The sequence below is a fragment of the Nyctereutes procyonoides genome, unplaced genomic scaffold (assembly GCF_905146905.1).
Source record: "Nyctereutes procyonoides isolate TBG_1078 unplaced genomic scaffold, NYPRO_anot_genome, whole genome shotgun sequence".
NCBI lineage: Eukaryota > Metazoa > Chordata > Mammalia > Carnivora > Canidae > Nyctereutes > Nyctereutes procyonoides.
In genome coordinates, this window is record NW_026575151.1 from 10,482,143 (window position 1) to 10,500,122 (window position 17,980).

At 40.5% G+C, this 17,980-nt stretch overlaps 1 protein-coding gene across 3 annotated transcripts in view; it reads right to left on the minus strand.

Annotated features, from left to right (window-relative positions):
• The window catches only part of FRAS1 (Fraser extracellular matrix complex subunit 1), a 437,262-nt gene that overhangs the window by 182,730 nt on the left and 236,552 nt on the right, over positions 1-17,980 (minus strand). The gene's annotated exons all lie outside the window — the stretch shown is intronic.

Consider the following 17,980-nt stretch of genomic DNA (forward strand, 5'->3'; position numbering starts at 1 on the left):
CTCAGGTGTCGATATGGAGTGGGCTGAGTTGGTAGAAAATGTTCATCTTCAAATAGAGGTAAAGTTACAAAGAAGAGTTGTCAGCTGAGAAGTCATTTTCATGACCCAATACATAATTCACAGAAGCTCTATTGTATGAGTTGTGATTCAAGCTCTAAGACAAATCATCTGGTACTCTGTCTGGTCTCTCGTTCTCACCCATATAATAGTCATTCTTTCATTCAGGAACCTGACTGTGTGCACCCCCCATTATGGTGAAAACATCCTCTGCCTCATTTTAAGTGGTAATTGCCCTTCAAGTCTTGTTTATCATCCTCTACCCCAAAGATGGAAGAAAATCCACAAATCCTGAATTACCCACCAAAATGGAAAAGGAATAAAGGCCTAGGAAATGGAAAGTTAGAGCTCTAACCACAGGCTTTTCTGTCTTTCCCTGAAGGATTCAAAGCATTCTTTGCACTTGCTAATGCACCACTCAGGGACCAGAGATGTCTTGTTTGGTTCAGAGTCTTACAGAAAGAGATTGTGATCTTGAGTAATATTTAGGTTAAAAAATCCTTGTCAATAAAACAGAACAGCCTGTTCTCTGAAATCTGTTAAAATAGGTCTTTATACCTTCAGTGATAGTTTTTAATTGCTGACCACCTGAGACATGTTCCCTGCAGAAGTGGATCTCAGACCCACACCCGTGCCACTCATCCCCATGAGAAGCCATCTGGGGATCAGGACAGCAACTCCAGAAATTGAGCCAAAAGTGTCCTCCCCAAAATGAAGAGGGCACATAAATGAACAGCCCCTGCCCCTTCTCTGAACTTTGGGAGTTTCACATCATGGGCAGCCTTTTGCTCGTATTAGGAGCAATTCTTGATCTCCTAAGAGGCAAATCAATCCTCATTATAGACCTTCAGGAAATAATAAAGGAAAACGATGACTGTATTGAGGGCAAGAGGATAAGTGGGCTACTTCTCCCGACTTAGTGTAAGGTTTCCACACAATGTTCTCTTTTTTCTGTGCCCTCCTCACAGTGCCAGGAGCAAAAGAGGAGATTCAAAAAGCTCCAAAAGTTTCTGGTTCAAATTGTGGTGATCATATTTTATGATTACCTGAATAAGTGGGCACCTGCTAGGGGTGGAAACCTGAAAAACATTCTGATTTAAGGCTCCATTATTTGAAAAGTCGCAGCCTCTTCCTCTTTCAAGCCAGCACTTACAGAGAATTCTGGGCTCAGGCATGCATCAACAAGATCTGCAGGTGTTCAGTGGTATAAAAACTAGTTGCATCTAACTGCAGCTTTCTCTAGTGTGCAATTAGAGGAATGAAAAAGAATAATCACCAAGGGGATGCTCTGAAGAGAAAGTAAGAAGATCTCTGGAGTACTTTGTAGGTACAATAATATTTATGAATCTATCTGATCTTGGGGATCTCTAGAAGCTGCTGAAACGAGTGTAATGTGCATTAATTACTTCTAAAGGAAGCTAGAGCTAGGCTATGGATGCCCCTTCCCACTCTCATGGCAGCTGCTTGTAAACCCTCACTCCTCATCTCCAGGCACCACCCTCCACCCCCTCCCAGGTTATTCTATCTTCTCCATTCAGCCCCTCAAGCACAAGCACCTTCAAGTCCTTCCTTCCTGTCAGCATCAATACATCTTTCTTTACCCATTTTTATCTCATTTCTTCTCCTCTCACAGGATGAAATGGCTAATCCCTCCACCCACATTCCTGATCCAGTTTTCAACATTATTAGAACATTATTTCAGCATTATTGCATCTTTTATCCCATCTTTTTTTTCACCCTTGACTTCAACCAGAGCATTACAGGGCTATTACAGGTCTCTGCATTACCAACGCCTCCAAAGCTTTTCTCTCTTGCCTTACCTTCACCACCCAGCTTCCCTGCCTCCCTAACTCCACAGCTTGCTGGGATCTTTCAACTTCCAGGAGTCTGCTGTGGTATTGCCTTGAGAAGGTCTCTGACCAAATCTAACGGCTTCCTCTAATTCCTTTTTTTTTTTTTCTAATTCCTAACCTACTGGAGATCTCTGCAAAACATGACACTGTTCTTTGCCTTCCTCCTTGATGCGCCTGTCTTCTTTTAGTAAGTTTTACCCTGGTGCTCTTCATGGCCAGGTCCTTGTCCTCCGCCACTGACTGCCTGATACATGTAGAGATTCCTTACAACCCTCGCCTTCTGCCATCCTCCTAATCGAGTCTCTTTCTCTAAAGAGACTAGACAGAGCTGTTTGCATCGTATTTTGGTATACAGCTACTAGAAGCCAATGGAAAGAACTTTAGCAGTCTTAGAGACTCCAAAATTACTCAAGGCCTTTGCTTCTCTTCATGCCTCCATTACCTCCTTCAAGCCTTAAGAAGGCATCACATCAATTGCCAGACACATCTATCACACTGCATGATGGAGTACCTGGAAGCACAGAGAAATCAATAAAAGACACCTGAAGATATAAAACAATCAACTGCAGGTTGCCCGAAGCATCACATTAATGCAAGAAAGTTTAAAGTTTTACCTTACAAACAAGACTATAACTACCCAAGTCTGGATGTTGGACTCCCTCTTTTTATTCATGACCTGTATTAATTCCTTATTCATTCATCCATGGTTTAAAAAGTCTTACTGAACACCCAACCCTATGAACAGATTCATTCCAAAACAACAAGCTAAGTGATCCCATGTTAATGCATTCATGCAACCTCTCTTCCCAACTCTCTCATTTACAAGCCCCCAATGGAAGACCACTTAAATATGCTCTGAAATCCTGCTCTTAAGACAATCTGAAGGTTGACTGACTTTTCTTAAACCAATCAGAAAAGAAAAATAAATTCCTAAAACCTAGGTAACACCTCTGTCTTGAGAGCTTGAAGTCAAAAATCTCTTCATAGGAGAGAATTCTTTGGGAGAGCTCAAAATGAGTAATGATGTTCAGGGAAAGAAGCCAGAAATCAGAGCTAAAAAGGGCTTAAGGATTGCTACCTGTGTTCTAACTTATAATCAGAAAAGTATAGTTCCTTAGAGCAGACTACAGAACCCAGGTGGGACAGGCTACAAGTGGCCAGTCCCACTGGGTACCACCTGTAAGCAAGCTTCAGGCTCAAGTCTGGGGGCCTCTGCCCAGAAGAGGGGTTGAGTGTGGCCCAGATAAGAACCTTGAGATTTTGTTTTTCTGAATACAAAGTGAGCCACGGAAGAAAATATGAAAAACATTTTTACAAAGTATAAATAAACATAAAAACCATCCTAAGTAGCCTTTTCAGAGTAACTGACCACTAACATTGATATTTTTCTCTTAGTTCTTTTTCTATATAATTTTACATACATAACTTTTTACATAGATGAGATTATATTAAATGTCATATAATATTTTTTTGACTCAATACCATCAGCATTTCCATACATCATTAGGAACTCTTTGTAAACATCCCTTTAGGAACTATATAATATCCCAGCCTTGAATAAATAAACAAGAAATTTACCATTTTTCATATACAGTTGACCCTTGAAAAATCAAGGGTTGGGGCGCTAACTCCCTGCACAGTCAGAAATCTATGCATAACTTTCGGCTTCCCCCAAAGTTAAGTACAATTAGCCTACTATTGACTGGAAACCTATTGATAACCTAGTCAATTAACAAATATTCTATAAGTGATATGTATTATATACTGTATTTTTACAATAAAGTAAGTTAGAGAAAATGTTAAGAAAACCATAGGAAGAGAAAATACATTTATAGTACTGTACTATATTTATTTTTAAAAAAGTCTACAATTTAAGTGGACCCAAACAGTTCAAACCTGTGCTGTTCTAGAGTGAACTGTATTTAAACATTTACTTCCGATTTGTTCACTTTTATAATTAAGGCCCTGGTAAGACCTCTGTGCATTTTAGATTAGTTCCCAAAAGACATTGTCAAGAATGCAATTCGTAGGGGATCCTTGGGTGGCTCAGCAGTTTAGCACCTGCCTTCGGCCCAATGCGTGATCCTGGAGTCCTGAGATCAAGTCCTACATCAGGATCCCTGCATGGAGCCTGCTTCTCCCTCTGCCTGTGTCTCTGCCTCTCTCTCTCTCTGCATCTCTCATGAATAAATTTTAAAAAATAATGCAATTTGTATTTTTTTGTAAAGATTTTATTTATTTTAGGGGAGTGCAGGAGTTGAGGGAGAGGGAAAGAGAAACCCATGCAGACTTTGTACTGAGCATGGAGCCCAACATGGGGCTCAATCTCATGAGCCTGAGATGATGATCTGAGTTGAAAGCAAGAGTCAGACGCTTGACTGACTGCACCACCAACACAGCCCAATTCATATTATTATTATAGCTCATATTTATTGAGCTCAGAATATATATCAAACATATACTAATCATTATAAATGCATAATCTCATGCACAGTTTGCAAAGATGAAGTAGCTGATGTTATCATCCCCTATTAAAGATGAAGAAATGGAGACTCAGCAGTTAAGTCATTTGCTCACACATGTCACATCCACACTGATTCCAGAGCATATACTTTTAGGCACTACAGGCATGAAAAAAAAAAAAAGTAAAATTCTTAATAGGTATTACAGATTCCATTCCAGGAAGTTCCAGTTTACATTTCCAAGAGTCACTCATGAGACTGTTTCCTCATAACTCTGCCTGCACTAAGGAACTGAAAAGTAGTAAAACAATCGTAATTTGGTTGGTGAAAACTGCAATTACATTGTTGTTTACATTTATATTTCTTTTACTATAAGTGAGGCTAAGCATTAAAAAAACTTTCAAACAACAAAAATGTTCAAATGTCTACTATAGTCAGACAGCTTTCAGTATGGTCAGAAAAATAACCCTGAATGTATAATTATAATTGAATATGAAATATGTGTTATCAAACAATAATTTGAGATATCAACCAGTGAGTTTTTTCTCATGCACTGTAAATAACTGTCCCCATTGAACCAGGAAGCATGAGCCATCATGTGCTCCCAGAGAAAGTTACCAGAATGAGATCTAAAAGATACCAAATTTATAGGGCTGAGGGAACAGATGAAAGATGGAAGAAAAAACATACTTGAATGTGCCTTGGAGCTAAAAGACCCAAACCCTCCACTACCACTACAACCCCTACACTCCTCATTCCTGTACCCCAGCCCAGAAAAACCCTTCAATCTGGAGAGGAAGAAGAGGCAGAGAGACCATTCACTTTACCCTTGCCCTCCCTTCCCAAGGAACAGGTTGGAGGCAGCCAAGTGGAATATTCAACAATCCAACAGTAAAGTGGACTTGTGCTTCTTGCTTTAAAAAGGGTTTTCTCCAACTTGAGACCTGTGTCACAGGCCAATAGAGAATGTGGAGAATAATAAGATGCAAGACTGCCACAAGAGCATTACGAACATTTTGTAAAATGCGAAGGGGTAAGTACCAAGGCACCGTGTAAGTCTGTCCCAGGGGTCCCCACTCAGTCCAGGAGACAGGGAAGGCCTTCTGGAGAAGGTGGAGCCATGAACCCTGAATGGGGATTAGCTGCAAGAAAAGCTGGGCAAGGTGGTGAAAGGGTTTGGAAAGGGTCCCAACAAGGGGGAAAGCTTAGGCAAAAAGCCAGCAGCCCAATTTCACAGGATACAAAACAGGATGCCTTCAAGTAACTGAGAAAAGCTCAAGATGGTGGGATCTTGAAGAACATACAAAAGAGCCACTCAGGACCTGGCTGAACCAATTTTAGAGTACCCTAAAAGGAAGTACGTGTTGTATCCTAAAGGCGATTGGGAATGGGCTTGTATATGTATGTGTTCTTCATCAGTCTATTTACAGAGGTCTCTATGCGTTTCTTACAGATTTATTTTTTTTTTAATTTATTTATTTATGATAGTCACAGAGAGAGAGAGAGAGAGAGAGGCAGAGACATAGGCAGAGGGAGAAGCAGGCTCCATGCACCGGGAGCCCGATGTGGGATTCGATCCCGGGTCTCCAGGATCGCGCCCTGAGCCAAAGGCAGGCGCCAAACCGCTGCGCCACCCAGGGATCCCTTCTTACAGATTTAAATGAGAAACTGTGGTATTGAAGGTAACCAGTGATGAGAGAAGACATGAGAACCATAGCAAAGAACCAACAATCCAAGAAAACTCTGACATACAGCAGCTCTACCGAACCTTGCTGGGGAGGGGTCAGGGATCCCTACTATTTCCCCTCCTTCCCTCCATTATGCCTAGAAGACCATCTCTGTTAGTAATATCCTGATGCTGAACTGTTCTTATGAGGCTTGTGCTAGACTAGACATATGAAGTATATTATAACATAAGTATATAAAAGCTATCAAGACCAGGAAATGAAGATCTTAGGTTTCCCTTGAGAAGGAAGGCCAACATACCAGTAGTTTGTCTTTCAGGCATGACCTGGGAAGACCTTTCACAAATTCCAAAATACCTTTAAAAATTAATACAATGTAGGATTTGGCCAAATCAGGAGTAGCTAGTAGTCAGCCCCCACCTATTTGTTGAATGAAAGGAAAAAAAAAAAAGGCTATTGGAGTCAAAATACCAGGAAATTGTAGGGAATTTGGAGGCTCATGTGGATTGCACCTCCTGGTTTACATAATCCACTTCAAACCAAGAGAAAGGGCACCACTTGGCTATGTGTGTGACAATTTACTACTGTCTTGTCAGTAGAATTTGAGATAATGACAAGAGAAATATCCCCATGGCCAAATGTATTTTTTAATTATACACTCTAAACATAATTAAGAGGTGATATGAACCCCATCTTCAGGCACTGCAGGGGATGACTGTGTGTCCCGGGGGGAATGTTCTGACACCAGTCACTTCATGCGTAGTGAAATCCATGAGTATTTTCTAAAAATTAAACTGATTTGGAGGCAACTCTTGCGTTTTTCCTGGTAGGTGGCAACTGCCTGACAAATCCTAATTCCAATCTTTGCTGGACCCATGCTGTAGGAGCACAACTGTCAGAAATCGTGTCCTTAATATGGCAGCAGTATTCACAGAGAGGCCAACAAAGCACAGAGGAGTTCGAGTTCCCCTTTATATAATCCTCCTCACCTCACCTTCCATTCCCATCCCCCCCTTCAGGTGACATTTGGAACAATTTAACATGATACACAAGAGGAAGTTTATACTGTTACTGCTTAATTTGAACCAGGGCTGCAGTTACTATAATAGGGGAATTGAGTTTCCAACCCACCAATCTAACAGCAGAGGCTGGATTAACAAGGATTAACATCCCATCCTAAAAGCCCCATCTGTAAGGTAAGGCATTTGCATCTGACCTTACTGTCTGTAATCAAACAAGGAGGCTAACCTCAAATATGTCTAAATGGTGAGTGTGTATCCATTAATTGCTTAAAAATAGCGCCTATTCTGGAGGCCTTCTCTCTGAGTCCTAGCATTGCTACTAAGTAAATCCTTATTTGTCACCATTTCAATTACAGTGAAGAGTCTTTAAATATAAGACTCATTAAGGGTGACAAGGAAAGAAGAGAGACTCAGGATATGTTTTTGCATGGTCTGTTTCAGATTACTGGTATATAATAAGCATGTGGTAGAGGGAAGGGCAGATGGAATTCAAGTTGTTTGTACTTGTGCCCACTTGCTAACGAACCCAGTGAATTGGCACTTTAAACAAACAAATTAATGAACACATTACAAGGGAGACTGGAAATGGAGTATTAGCTTGGGCTGAAATAAATACATTTCTCGTTTTTAAGCCAGCAGAGGATTCCATTTGTTTTCTAAATATTCACAGCATACAGACATGCTAAAAATTTAAATAGCTAAAAATATAATATTTTGACTCAGCAGCTGTAAGACCTCTAATATGTCACCCTGCAGCTATAAGGAAATTACATGTGGTCATCACTGTGTGATGCTTTCTTCAAATCACAAAGGCTCTGCTTCGAGGATCAGTGAGGATTACCAACAATAATGATGGATGGGAGCACACGGCAGTGAAAGGACTTATTTCATGTCTTTGGAGCAAAGTCAAGAAAGCTTGAAGATATTAAAGTAAATGTGTATTGTGGAAGCAATGGTTTTGGATGTTGGTTTTATGAGGCAGCGACTCCTTAGCAGATAAATAATGACCTATAAAGACAAATTTAGACACACAGTGAGTTTTTAATAATGTCCTGTCAGTCGATTAGGTTCTTAATGCAACCACATTAAATGAGTTTGGAAGCAGTTAAAATAATCAGCACTTGTGCCTGTTCCTCATCAGGCAAAAAAGAAATGATTTCATACCGGAGTTCAAGGCTCTTAAACTGCATATAGAATTTGAATTCTGATGCCATTTTCACAGTTGACGAGGTACTGCCTGTGAGATAGGACAGAAGAAACCCAGAAAATAACATACAGAGGGAGAAGAGAAAGAAGTGCCCTGTCTTTCCCCTATGATTGCTTTGTCCTAGCCCACCAGGGAGCTCTTACAAACCATGTGTTCTTTCTGCAGCAGCGAGATCTAGTACCAGATGTACAAGCAAAACCTCTCTGCTCAGTTGGTGCCAGTTCTTGCTGCCAACCAGGGGTCATGAGCACCACTCCTCTTTGTGGCATTTATCAATGCCTCCCCTCCTACCTCGCCTTCCAGCAGTTTACGTTCTACTGTTGGTTTTACCTCCAAAACAGGAAAACATTTCACTTCAATGAACATATAGGGAATGTCAGTTGGGTGTGAGACGCTATGAAGTTTCCACAGGAGACAGCTTTGAGTCAGACTCAGCATCTTCCCTCGAAATGTTCACAACAGGGTCTACAGAAGGAAAGCCACACCTAAAATGTAACAGGTGTCTTCAGAGGACCAGAGAATATTTTATCTAAAGAGAATAAGAAGGAAAAAACAAACAAAGAGAATAAGAAGGACTTGAACTTTGTGAGATGTGGCAGTGATCAGATTGTGGAATAGGGCAGAGAAGGCACAGGGTTAACTCAACTGTTTTCAATTATGCCGACTGAAAAATCAGCAGTGAGCAGGTGAATAAGAAATTCAGAAGATGGAAGGAAAGGACTTAGTGGGTTAAGGGGAATGAAGATGGGGTTTTTGAGTATGGTGTTCCTACGGATTAGATGTCTAGGAAGTAGACAGGTAGAGAGTCTGGAGATGACAATCCCATAGGTACTCCACATGGACTCCAAGGAGAAAACAGAATTAAGGACTGGTTTGAGGCTGTAAGAGGTGTCACCGTCCCAAGGAAAGGGGCTGGGTGGGGTCAGGGAAGAAGGAGGATGAAATCAGTAACAGAAGAGGAAATAACTGACTGGCAAAACCAGCCCCTGAAGGTGATGTGCCCTCAAGCTCAGGTCACAGACTGAGGAGCCAGGGTGTGGGGACTCCTTTCCCAAAGTAAGGAATGAAGAAAAAGAGGTATTTAAGAGAAGAAGCAGAGCCACTTGAGGAGAAAAGGTGAGGAAGTTTTTTTGTTCTTTCTCAGATTTTGCTATTCTTTCAAATGAGAAAGAAAGCAGAGATGTAAACTGATCTGAGTGAGATTTGAGTCAAGGGGAGGTATGGACAGCATGTAAGGAAAGGCACAGTGGGCCAGATGATGAAGCCTGAAGAGAGCTGTAAATAATATGACTGCCAAGCAGCAGAGAAGGTCTTACTGGGCCTAAATCAGGAGATGGAAGCCAGTGACACCTGCTCAGCCATGTGCCCTCTGAAAAGACACTGCTTCCGTGCCTGGCTCTACTACTTGTTAGCTATGAAACAATGAATAAGTTGGTTAATATTTCTCATCTCAGTTCTCCTGGGCTATAAGAGATACTACTAATCATCCAAGGCTAGTAGTCAGGATTAAATGAGATAATATATGTGAGGAGCTGGCACACAGTAAATGCTCAATAAATATTGGCCATTATTAATTATCTGCAGTAGGCCCAGTTGGAATAGACACTGGTACTGGTCATCATGCCTATGTCTAAGTCACTATTTTTGCCTAGAGGATGTAAACCACAGACATTTACAATTTACATGCATGTAAGAAATGTAAGTAAGTACAGCCATAGCAATCTTGCCATCTTTAGTACTGAGAGGATGACCCATGGGTCTAAATTCAGTTGTGATCTTAATTTAAGCAGGACTTGTGGTTCTTATGAAGACAACAGCAATCCTGACTGCACTGGAAGCCCTGCCACGTTGAAAACTTGGAAGTAAGGTCTTTCTGTAAAGTAATATATCATTCAGTAAAAGCCACATGAATATATAAGTTCTTTTTAGTTTAGGAAGGCACAATTTAAGCAGAGGTCATGTCCTTTTTTTCTGGAAGGTAAAGTAAAGAAACACCTTGGAATATTCAATCAACCTTTGTTAGACAATGTAGTCTCTTAAATAAAACACAAATTGGGAGAACAAGGAAGAGACAATCACTGAAAGTTCTGTAGAGAGATTGGATATACAATTCACACTTCAAGCAATAGGAGATAGGGTGACAAGATGAGGAATAAGAAAGTACATTGCCAAAAAAGAAGATAAAGAAAATAAAGTAGCAAGTATTTAAAGAAAAAAAAAAGACACTAGAAAATTGAAAAAAATATAGATAGAAGAATTGGACCAGACGGAATGAGGTGGGAGGTGAACAAAAAAGAGATAAGAAGCCATAAATGGATCACACTAACAAGAAAGATCCTTAATTACCATGCAAAGCATTAGAAGGGGAGTTTAGTCATCATTAGGATGTCAAATTCGAGTCACTCATTTACTCAACATTTTTTGATTACCATCTATGTGCTAGTCAGTCAGGGCACTGAGAATTCCCACATATTAAGAATTCCCATCTCTAGAAGGACAAACATATGGTCTCATTCATTTGGGGAATATAAAAAATAGTGAAGGGGAATAAAGGGGAAAGGAGAAAAAATGAGTGGGAAATATCAGAAAGGGAGACAGAACATGAGAGACTCCTAACTCTGGGAAACGAACAAGGGGTGGTGGAAAGGGAGGTGGGCGGAAGGTGGGGGTGACTGGGTGACGGGCACTGAGGGGGGCACTTGATGGGATGAGCATTGGGTGTTATGCTATATGTTGGCAAATTGAACTCCAATAATAATAATAAAAAAAAGACAAAAAAAATAAAAAAGAATTCCCTTCTCTACAGGAAAGGATCTTGGGATGATCACATGAAAAGATAAATGAGAAAATGTTTTGAAAAGTATAAAACTCCACAAGCACACCAGTATTCTTACTAACAATAACATGAGAAACAGACCCAGTCCCAGCTGAAACCTTGGATCTCCTACTCAACTTCTGGTGAGCTGAGTAGAAATCCATGGTGATCCTCTTTTGGAGGATCACTGTTAATATTAAATGGCAAAATAAAAAAATGAAATCTTGCCATTTGCAACGATGTGGATGGAATTAGACGGTATTATGCTAAGTAAAATAACTCAATCAAGAAAGACAATTACCACATGATTTCACTCACATGTGGAATTTAAGAAACAAAACAGAGGATCATAGGGGAAGGGAGGTAAAAATAAAAGATGAAATCACAAACCATAAGAGACTCTTAATGATAGGAAACAAACAGGGTTGCTGGATGGGAGGTGGGGGATGGGCATTAAGGAGGGTAGGGGATGAGATGAGCACTGAGTGTTATATGTTGATAAATCATGTAACTGATAAATCACTAAACCTTTGAAACCAATGATACACTATATATTGATAAATTGAATTTAAGTTAAAAAAATAAGTGGCAAAATGCATTCAAAGCAATTAGCACAGCACTTGTCACATACTAAGCCCGCTGAACAGTCACCTATTATTAGATCCCACAAAAAGATCACTCACAGGGAATATGATCTAGTCAATGCCAAATACTAGGTAATTGGTAGAAACAATCAGCACACTAGGAATTACAATGTGGGAGATGCCAAGAGGAAGCTGGTCCTAGAAGGGAAGGGATCTAAGCCAGGCCATGGGGAATGGATGAGCAGGATTTTGATGATCAAAATAAGGTAGTAACTGCTACACGTTTATACGTGTAGTGTATACCTCTTACCTTCCTTTCAGCTTGCAGCCGCAGGAGCAGCTACAGCAAGATGTAGAGCAGTGACAATGCACCTGCCCCACATGCAGAAGCTGCTGTAAAACAAGAACTGGCTCTCACCTCTGGCTTCAAGTCACTGTGTGTGGAGGCAGAGAGCTGGTGTGCTAGCTCACATGAGGCTCCTTTCCAGCTCCGTAATACGCTCAACTTGAACTGGGGTTTTCATTGCTTGATGTTGCAGTTGCATCAGCTTATTCCAAAATGAACATTTGTTGCTCTTTTAATTTGGGCATTTCAACTTTTCCACCATTTTTTAGGGCCCCATCTTTCAGAAATTATGACAATAAATGGGGAAAATCATGGAAAGGACTTAAAGTTTTCCTCTTATGATTTGGAAGAAAAATGTTAACAGGTTTTCTAATTAGTCAACAAATGGCTTCCACTAAGGTTCAGAGAACAAACACTTCTCAGACCCAACTCTGGAAGATAAGTACTGATTACTCTTCAGTGCTCTCAACAAGCAAGAGAGTAGCAAACCTGAGCCTCCTTAGTGACCCTTTGCTTGCCCAGAGGATGGAAGGAAGAAGGAAGGAATAAAAAAGGAAGGGATGAATGGAAGGAAATCCATAATCTGAGTATTGGTTCATTATTTTATTTTACCTTTAGGGAGTGCCAATAAATTGTCAAATATATTAAAATCATTGCAGGGCTTCCCGAAGATTGTTCTGCAAACCACTGGTTAGCTCTGAGAGGCTATAACAAATAAAGGGAAAGGGTCTACAATGAAATGTTTGAGCAACAATATTCAGCCTCCTTCATCTTAGAGATTCACAATGCCCATCTGTTTGCTTAAGGTTCTAAGAAATTCTGCAGTAAAGAAAGGTGCTTAACTTCATTTAACCAAGAGTTTCCCAAATGTTTTTAGCCAGAATCTTTTTCACATCCGATACCTATTAACCATTGCTTAAAAATTGAGTCCAATGGAATACAATACGAAAATGCTCAGAATAATATAGTTTCACTAACACTTGTTTTCTTTTGCTTACATTCTGGTGTAGATCTATAAACAAATGCAGCATTCAAAAAATTACTGCATAAACAAACAAAATTTAACCCTTCAGAATTCTATAACCCTAATGAATCAGCTGTTTACAATTTTCCAGTCTTCCCTTATTATTCTCAGTATTATCATCTCTTTTTCTACATAACTCAAAAGTACAACCATCCCATTAGGTATTCCACAAAACCCAACACATTTTTTAATGCATCTGCATTTGGATATTTCCCCTCATGTCTTCTTTTTAATTTTCACCCTCTTCTATGAACAGGGGAGAGTTTTTGGCTGAGAAAGACAAAGGAGAAAGCACTTAAAGCTTTGGAACTTGAGGAGAATGTTGTTTAGGCATGGGCAAAATATAAACAACAAAAATCTATAAGGAAAAAGCTTTGCCTTCCATAGCACTTAACCATGCCAGATACTATTCATCCATTCTTGCCTCTCACCTCAGTCCATTTATCTTTGTTGAAAACGTTCGGCCTTGGCCTAAATCTCCCAAAGCCTATTTGCTTTGATAGACTCAGAGGAAAAAACCCCACACATATAATATCTCCATATGTGATAACACATTGAGGTTTTTGGACCAGTTCCCAGGATGTGTTTACTCTTGTCTGTGTGATAGATTAGATGTAATTTTCTTTCTTAAACAGCTAAGTGCAATTAAGAGGTCTCTGATTAGGTATAGCTCAGCTAGAGAGTAAATCCTGTGAGTAAATCCTACCACCCCATAAAGCTTACCAGTGATAGAGGAAACAGGGGCTAGAATTTCCCAAGGATGAGGAACATGTATTCCACTGATGACACCGCATATGGCAAAACATGTTCTGCTTTGTCTATCATCACAGCACTCCTCCTAACACCTTCCTGAGTTTAGATAAAAGTCATTGAAATGTTCCAAGAGGTCAACTATGACCTAACTAAAGCAACACTTGAGTTAAAAAATGTTCCAGGAATTTAGGTTCAGGGTAAAATGAAAATAGCAGCTAGGTTTCTAGTGGCTACAGGAAGAAACCTGTGTTCATTTAAACCCTCAACCCCCTCATAGATGTCCAATGACCACCCCAAATTCAATTTGTCCAGTCCAAGCACATAATCTTCCTATTCTGGCCCTTAGTAAATAGTACTCCCACTCCTCGAATTTATTTGCCTAGAAATCTTTTTTTTTTAATTTGCCTAGAAATATTGATATCATCCCCCAAACTCCCTTTCCCTTAGTCCCCAGGATGAGACATTGCTAACTTCTGTTGCTTCTATTAGACTGAACCATATCAAATTGCCACTATTTGATCATACACGCACACAAAACAGTGATCTCACACAGGTTGACCTAACAAAGAATTAATTCTTAGTGAAGCCATTCCTCCTTCCCTTCAGCAATTTTCTCATGAAAGGCTTCATCTCTCACCTGATTCTTACAACTATTTCTTCAGGTCCCTCTGCCCCAGTCTTGTCCTCTTCTACACAATCTTCTATGGATCTTTGTCTTCACGGAATTGCAACCACGACACTTCCCTCCATAAAAACCTCCAAGAGATCCCCATAGCCTTGATGACAAAGTATATTCTCCTTAAAACAGAATGTGCAAGGTGGCCTTCATGACCTGGCTCTGTTTCCTTCTGCTTCAGGTACTACCACTCCCACACTCAGAGCTGCCATTCTGTTTAATTCTTTGTTGATGCCCAAACAGATAATACTCTTTGGCCCATTATTTGGAATGCTCTCCCCTCCAAATCTTCAAACCCTTCTACTTTTTACTTATCTTTCAAAATCATCTCAGTAATGATATGCTCCAAAAAAGCCTTCATTACCCACCCTGCTGCACACACCCAGTGAGGGTTAGGGTCCTGGTCCCATAGGTTCATCTCATATCCACAGCACTGTATTCAATACATATGTTCTTCTTTCACCACATGGTATGTTTCCTAAATACAAGCACTGTATCTTATTCATGTGGGCATCGGCAGAGCCCAGCACAATACCTGGCATGGGAGTGTGTGTGTTTAATAAATGTTTGATGAAGCTGTAAATGAATGAACTCATTACAATGCTACAGAGAGAAGTGGGAGGAGTGTGGAGGGGGCATATAATTATTGGAAAAGTAAACTTTGGGGTCAGTGCAGTTCTTTGCCCAGACCAACAACTGAAATTATTGGTCAAATTTTCCTATAACAAATACTTATACACCTATAAGTCTCTATTCAAAAGGATTTCCAAGCACCAGACAATGGTAACCTTACTTCAAGCCTTTACTTAATATACCTAATTCCCAGTACAGCCAAGGTTTGTCCCTTTCAGCCTATTTTAGAAGGAACTCTTCTAGGGCTGAGGATTTCCAAAGTCATTTAGCCTAGTCCCATGATTCTTTATTCTAAGAGTCCCCTATTAGCCTTAAAAAATTAATGCAACTCCTAATCACCTAATTTACTATCAAAGAGGGCTCTGGACATTGGAAGAACAGCATTCATTAAAAATTAAACTTTTCCAATCTCCTTATATAAACATTTACTTATAAAGTATGCCCCAGCATAAAATTTTTAGGGTGCACATACAGAATAGGTTGGAAATAGAAAAGCCACATGAAGGTTGACCCTTCTAACTCCTCTCTCTGACTATAATCTCTCCTTGCTCTAGTCCGTCTTCCACAGCTTGCAGATTTCCTGCCCATACCACACACTAGGCGAAGTCACAGCCCTCTCCCAAACTCTCATACCTCCATTGCCCACAAGATTCAGTTTTCAAACTTTCTAGTTTTTTCACCTAGAACTTTGGGCTCTCTATACCCTGGTTCTAACTTAAATTTTCCAACATTGCATCTAATATGTCTTAACACAAACTATGCTCTTCAGCCAGGTTGGACCACTCACTGGCCATGAATGGCCCACATATTCCACCGTCTGGCCTATCTCCTGGGGAGCCACACACAGAAAGCCTATCTATCCTCCCTCTAACTAAATCCTAGTTACTCTTCTGGAAGAATCTTAGGTTTCACCTCCACAATGCCTTTCATATCTTTTACTTCTCCCTTCTCTGGACTCCTACAATCCATACTGCCTGTAGGTGCTATCATCCATAAGTTGCTTTGTACTGTTTATTAACTGCAGTTGTGTTTGGGTTCATCTCCTTACATAGCGTGAAAGATCTCTGTGTCTCCTCAGATTACAATTCAGCACCTTGAGGGTTCCATGTAAATACCTGCAAATATATTTAAAACACTTAGATATCAGGGTAGCTGCTCCTTCATATCATAACGTAAGAAGCAGTTGCTGAACTCATGCTTACAAACTATAATAAAAGTCAGGCCCTACTATCCCGAGATTCCTCTTCAAGGATAGGCACTAATGCCTCCCATTTGCCCACTTTCCAAGTCAGTCCTGACTACAAGTGGCAGTACCAGCAAGAGGTTCATACACTACAGCTGTGAGGTATCTCATTAGTCTCAAGCCTGGCCTCTCCTGTGCTTCTACTTTTCATTGCCCCTAAAATGTCTGCAGTCTTTACAATTGGGTTTTACCCTGAATCCTAGCCTTTTTTGGCTACAGCCCTGCTCCTGACAATCCAGCCTTCCTAGGGTATAGTCCTTTGACCCCAATGTCTAGTCATTAGCTAAGGTCATATTCAAAAAGAAATGGATCACCCAGGACCATGGCACTACCAGCCACATTTGGAGGACTGTCACTGAATTGCTGTGTCTCCACCCACCAAAGTGGACAACTGAGTCCCAGACTGAATGCTTGATTCGTACTATGATCTAGACAACTGACCACACCTTGTCCCTGCCCAAAGATAAGCCCTTACAGACAGATCAACTTCTCCAGCATGCAACTGACCAGATCCTAGCCTTTTCACCTTTCCCATGGCATCTCAGAATGCCTCCCAGTCAAGGCCTTCAGAGCTGTGGCAAAAGCTACTGCAGGTAAATCTCTTCAGGTTTCTCCTACAATATGGGGACACCTGGATGGCTCAGCAGTAGGGTGTCTGCCTTCAGCTCGGGACATGATCCTGGGGTCCTGGATCGAGTCCCACATCAGGCTCCTTGCAGGGAGCCTGCTTCTCCCTCTGCCTGTATCTCTCTCTGCCTGTATCTCTCTCTGCCTTTCTCTCTCTCTGAGTTTCTCATGAATAACTAAATAAAATCTTTTTAAAAAAAGTTTCTCCTACAATATGGAGAAATGGGTCAAGAATTATGTAATAACCCACTAGTCTGTAAATTCTTCTCTCTAGACTATAAGTTCTTTGAAGGCAAGGTCATTGTTTCATTCACTTTTTTTTCTTTCTTTCTTTTTTATACTCTGAGCATCTGGCCATGAACAGACACTCAAAGCTATTTGTATGAAGGGATGGATGAACACAAACCCTATATGGCTTTTACATTATTATCCAAATTCCAGGCTACTTTAACATACACCTCTTTGAAATCTCAGTTCTAAAATGAGAAGGAAAAATCCCATCTCCTGAGATACAGTTAGTCTCTAAATTTTTGTGCCTAGGGCCAATGGCAAAGGTTCTCCACAGCAAGAGGCAAAAGATAATATAGACAAGAGGGAAAGAGTCTTCAGAGTGATTGAAGCAACGTTGTTGCTATCTGAAGCTGAAGTATACCACATACATATAAGGTACTATTATTGTTACTTCAGTCTTCATTAATATGAGGTTCTAAATTTTCTCAGGAATTTCAAGAGTGTTATTAGAAGATTCCATTTGAATCTATATTTACTAAATATCTTATAGGAAGCAGTAAAGTTCCCAGACATGAGACAAATGCCTCCCAAAAAAAGAGCTCTCAATCTGATGACAAAGGAGAAATACAAGAGAGCCTTCTTAAAGCTGGCATGAAGGGATCCCTGGGTGGCGCAGCGGTTTGGCACCTGCCTTTGGCCCAGGGCGCGATCCTGGAGACCCGGGATCGAATCCCACATCGGGCTTCCGGTGCATGGAGCCTG